Source organism: Nelumbo lutea, chromosome 4 (genome assembly GCF_056320005.1).
Source record: "Nelumbo lutea isolate HS-2025 chromosome 4, American lotus-T2T, whole genome shotgun sequence".
Lineage (NCBI taxonomy): Eukaryota > Viridiplantae > Streptophyta > Magnoliopsida > Proteales > Nelumbonaceae > Nelumbo > Nelumbo lutea.
Window position 1 is genome coordinate 69,731,001 of NC_142687.1, and position 5,568 is coordinate 69,736,568.

The 5,568-nt window shown below is 41.1% G+C and overlaps 1 non-coding gene across 1 annotated transcript; it reads right to left on the reverse strand.

Moving 5' to 3' along the window:
* Window positions 1-239: 239 nt before the first annotated feature.
* Window positions 240-346, reverse strand: LOC148861008 (small nucleolar RNA R71). The gene has a single exon (XR_016095347.1). It is a non-coding gene; the product is annotated as a small nucleolar RNA R71 (small nucleolar RNA).
* Window positions 347-5,568: the final 5,222 nt, after the last annotated feature.

A 5,568-nucleotide genomic window follows, 5' to 3' on the forward strand; every position in this document is an offset into this window, starting at 1 on the left:
CTTTTCATGGTCTTGCAGGTGAGGTTCCTCACAAGCATCTAAAGGAGCTTCATGTGGTATGCACGAGTATGAAACCCATGGGGGTGACTGAAGAACAAATTAAATTAAGAGCCTTTCCATTTTCTTTGAAGGATTCAACTAAGGATTGGGTCTATTATTTACCCTCCGGGAGTATTACCACATGGAACGAGATGAAGAGGCTATTTTTAGAGATGTACTTCCAAACTTCAAGGGCAGCCAACATTAGAAAAGAAATTTGTGTTGTAATGCAGTACAACGGAGAGTCCCTACATGAATATTGGGAACGTTTTAAAAAATTATGTGCAAGCAGCCCCCATCATCAAATTAGTGAGCAGCTACTTATCTAGTATTTCTATGAGGGTATTCAACACACTGATAGGAGCATGATTGGTGCTGCTAGTGGAGGAGCTTTAGTGGATAAAACTCCCGAGGCTGTGAGAAACTTGATTGCAAATATGGCGGTCAATTCTCAACAATTTGGCACTAGGCTTGACCCTCCATCAAAACATGTTAATGAGGTAAATATCTCTTCCCTTGAACAACAAATTGTGAGTCTAACTTCTCTTGTTCATCAAATGGCTGTAGGTAATATGCAAATGGCGAAAGCTTGTGGAATTTGTTCGGTAGTAGGGCATCAAACCAATATGTGCCCAACTGTTCAAGAGGAGCCCATTGAGCAAGTGAATGCGGCAGGTGGTTTTCTGGGGCAACCACAAAGGAAGTACGATCCCTATTCGAGAACATATAATCTGGGATGGAGGGATCACCCCAATCTCAACTATGGTAATCCACAAAACCATCCAAGTTTCCCGCAATATCAGCCATACCCCCGTAGACAACAGTCGAGCCAAACTTCTAATTTTGGTATGTCTTTAGAAGATATTGTTAAATCTCTTGCCATTAATACTTTGTTATTCCAATAGGGGATGAAACAATTTCAGCAAGAGACGAGGGCTAGTATCCAACGCTTGGATAATCAGATGGGACAAATGGCAACCGAAATTAGTTGGTTAGATGTGCAAAGTTTGGGGAAATTACCCTCTCAAATGGTTGTGAATCCAAGAGAAAATGTAAGTGCAATCGTTTTGAGAAGTGGTAAAGAGGTTGAGACTCCAACAAAGGCAGCCCCTGCATCATCGAAGTAAGAAAAGGAGAAAAATGTCATTCCCAATGATGATGATGTACCCAAGCGTAAGTTTCCACCTCTTTCTGATTATAAACCTGTTAGATAGTTTTGTATGCCCTTAGCTTCAATCAAAATAATGTACTTTATGAGTTTATTGTAAATGAATAAAAGTGCATATTTGATTCATGTTCCCTTGGAATGTTTCTGTGTAATACCTTTAAACTGGACACTTAATGAGAATCATGTTAGTTTAGAATGTTCACAGCCAGTGGGTCGGTCTGGGGAGACCTATCTTGACAAGGCTGACACTGTGGTACCACCAAGTCGGTTGGGGTGGCTTGTCTCAGCTACCAGGGTGAGACCCTAGGCACACATAGTGTGGGATTAATTGAATCTTTGAACTGGACTAGATTTCCAGTATTGCCCTAGACCTTGGAGATTGATGGGCAAAACTGGAAAGTTACACCCGACCCCTAGACTCGATTATGATACTGCACTAGGTGTCGGATTGGGCTGTCTTTGATGTACCAATCAGTGAGATCCTTAGCGGTGGTCAAAACCTAGGTATGTTGGGACAGTTTGAGAATTCATATGAGTGGGTGATCATAGTGACAGGATCAGCCCCTTTGTCAGACAAAGATAATGATCGGGGATGCTCTCTCACTGATGGAAACCAAGACTACCGGCAGCCGATTTCAATCATTGAGATTTGTTTTGCAAAATATATTTTATATAAAAGTATATATATTATGGTTTCGAAATGTTTGCAAAAATGTTTTAATTCTCGGGATCCATATTTGAGAGAGTGCAACACTGTTCCTTGCAGCCGAGGGAAAAGTCCTCTCTTGTTGGGTAGTGTATGATCATTATGAGCTGAGAGGTTAAGTGTAAGGCCATTGAGGATAATACCTGATGGGCTAATCTTGCATCTGCCCACAGTCCTTGGGTGTTACAAGGTGGCTTGGCCCATGGACCACTTAGGGTAAGTGTTGGGCCAATAGAGCCCATCTAATGGGTTTCAGGGGGTGCACTGTCCATAACAGTGTATTCGGCCAGGCCTGGTAACAAAGGCTAGGCTGAACCCATGTGGATGATGTGTAGATCAATGTTTGGGTCCCACCCAATACAAAGAAGCCCAACTGGGCAATAGTTTGGAAGGCTTAATGAATACATAACCCTAAATGGGCCTTAAGCCCATTTCAAACTGGGCTAATTTGATTAGTCTTTAAGGGGCGAATTCTGAGATAAGATTAGCTGATAGGATTGGGCCCACACCCTATTCACTCAAAGAGTCCAAGATCTAAATGAGATTTAGATTTGGAAACTTCCTAATTAGATTAGGAACTGGCTGATCTAATCTGCAGATAAGATAAGGTTTATCCCTTATCTTAAAGGGACTTCTAATCCAGATATGATTTGGGTTAGCAACTCCTAATGGGATTAGGAGCTGATCCCTTTAAGTCTACAAAAGGAAGAGGGGGCGGCAGCCTTTAGACACAACATCCAACAGACTCAAGTCTTGTCTTCAGAGCTGAGATCACAGAGGAGAGAATTCTGCACCCTACAAATTCTCTCTAGCCGCCTCCTTCCTGTAGTCGCCGCCTATAGCAGTTCGATCTCCATTACTTGGGAGAAATCAAGATTAGATCTTGATTCCAATCTTTTGCAGAAAAGATTGGTTGAAGTTGTATTCACTAGCCGTCCAAGTGATTCTTGGGAAGAATCAAGTTCTTAGGAAGGACACTGCTGATTCTACTCTACCTTGCACTACGCCATCTTCAGGGGGAGCAGGTTTTGGTTTCTACCTTGGGCGTGAACACCTCCATTGAGAGATACTATTTCTCTGTAACAGGTATTATCTCTTTCTCCTCCTTTTGGTTCAGATATGGTTCAGTTTATGGTTCAAGAATGATCTTTGAAAATATGATTTTCTAAATAGGGAATTCGATTCCCAGTTGAAGGGAGAGAAAAATTTTTGAAATTCGCCCCCTTTATTCCGCATTTTTGAGCGTCCATGTGATGGATTTCCTATCCCTTTAGTGGTATTAGAGCCATGGTTCAAATCTTCAACCATTCTGTTTCAGATCTGAACCTGCGCAAATAGGGAGAAGGCGTTCTATCCAATTTGCGCAGATATGGGTTTTGGGAAATTTGTTCCCAAAACAAATGGGCAAATAATCTGAAATTAATTTTAAATAAATCTGATTATTATTTAGAATAGTTCTTTATAATTTTCTTGATTTATGGGCTATTCGTACAAGAGGTGATCGAATTCTTGGTTTGCGTAGGGAGAACTGCAAGATTTGCAGTTTATTGAATTTATTTATTACATTTGGTTTGTAAATAATTTTTTTTTATTTTTATACTCAATGTATAGGCATTCGATCTGATGTAATAATTAATAGAATTAGGATTTCTATTTATTTTTAATTTTGGATCGAAGATGGCGGCGCAGAGAAGGAGATTTCGCAGATGGGAGATTTGCTATCTGCGATTTACAGTTTGAGAAACTGCAATCTGTGATCTAACCTTTGTTTTGCAGGACGGAGTGTGCAAACAGCCCTGATTAACTGTTTTTTGTTTTTCTTTTATCAGTTATTTAATTTCAGATTATTTTCTTGAATTAAGGATTTAATTAAAAATCAAACCCTAGACTCATTCGAACCAAGATTGGTTCAAACTGTTTGGACCAATTCTAGGGTTTAATCAATGCTGAAAGTCGGCCCTAATTTTCCCACTAATGGGCCAGAGGATTGATATTTAATTAAATGGTTAATTCGGCCCAGCCTGTAAAGGCCCAGTTTTAAATAGTTAAAACTGCAAAAGCCCATTTTAAAGGATAAAACTATATGGGCTGAACTAGGTAACCCTAATTCAGCCCATATACCTAGATAATATTAATGGTTAATATTATGGAATTTTAACGGGCTTCCAACGGGCCTTACAGATAATTAATTGATTGGATCAATTTATCCTTGCATGAGATGTATGGATGTGTGATGTGCAGCATACATGGGCCATAAGTGCTTGGCCCATGCTCATTCGACAGTGGCTCTTGCGCACACCATGGCTGAATGCACATCATTGCCATGGTATCCCTTTTGGTCATTGGATGATCCCCCTCAGTGGTGGGCCCCACACCTCATCAAGAGGTTACGTGCGGAACCCTAGCCGATTTAAGGCCCATCGAAATCTGGCTTTATGAAAATCAGTGGGAGCCACTTTGGTTTGACCTAAATCAAACTAGGGCATAATTATTTGTTCCCTCCAGCTAATATGAGTGCATGTGATAGGGAGATTCATATGATGAACTCTCTAAAGGCCTTCCATCATTAGCATGAGGATGGGTCCTTCAGTAATGAGGAAATGCATCAGAAAATGGGCTATCCATTTGCTGTTGGGCTTGTCTAAGTGTTTCATAAGATGATAGAGGCGTCATAGACCGATGTGGGAGGGGCTTCACTAAAAAATGGGAACTCTCTCATGGTACCTTGGCGTTCACGAATATGATGGAAAAGCACTCACTGGACAGAAAGGTTTACCTGAAAATGGCTCTGAACCTTGTCTGACAGAGGCCAAAGGGAAAACTCATATGATGAGTGGATATGATCCTTCACAGAAAGGTGGTGGGGTTATGCAGCTGAAACAGTTGGCTCCATGCACCCTATGTGATTTCCCACATTTTCAGAGACAACCCGTAGTCTCCATCACTGAGAAAGGAGGGAAATCTCAGAGATGAATAAATGGAAATGGATCGTAGATTAAAAGCCATATCTATGAAATGAACATGAATCAAATTAGGTTGTGTACTGATGTTTGCTCTTTTATCAGAAAATGGCAAACGGATCTTTTGCAAAGCTTCTTGATGACAACAAGCTTAAGGGCCCAAACTACGCCGACTGGTACAGGAACCTTATGTTGGTCTTAGCTTTAGAAAAGCTGGACAAAGTGGCAAAGAATCCTGTCCCGGAGCATCCCGGTGATAGGGATTCTAAGGCCCAAAGGAGAGACTATCAGGAATGGGAGGAGAAAAACTCCCTAGCCCGGTGTTACATCATCGTCTCCTTGGACAAAAGGTCTTGAAGTAGTTCATGACCACTCAAATGTCTAAGGGCCAACAAGTTCACGACCATTGTCTTCGGATGATGGGTTTCATCAACAAACTAGAGGCTCTTGGATCCGGGCTGGACCTCGCAACATAGATAGATGATATCCTTAATTCTTTGCCTCCTTCCTTTAATCCATTCATCATGAACTATAACATGAACAAGCTGAATGTTAGCTTGCAAGAGCTCAGCAATATGTTGCAAAGAGCTGAAAAACTGATTAAAAAGGATGAGCCTGTAGCTATGCTTGTTGAAGCTAGCAAAACGGGCAAGAGAAAGAGGAAGGAAAAGAAGCCTCAGAAGAAAGCCACCAAG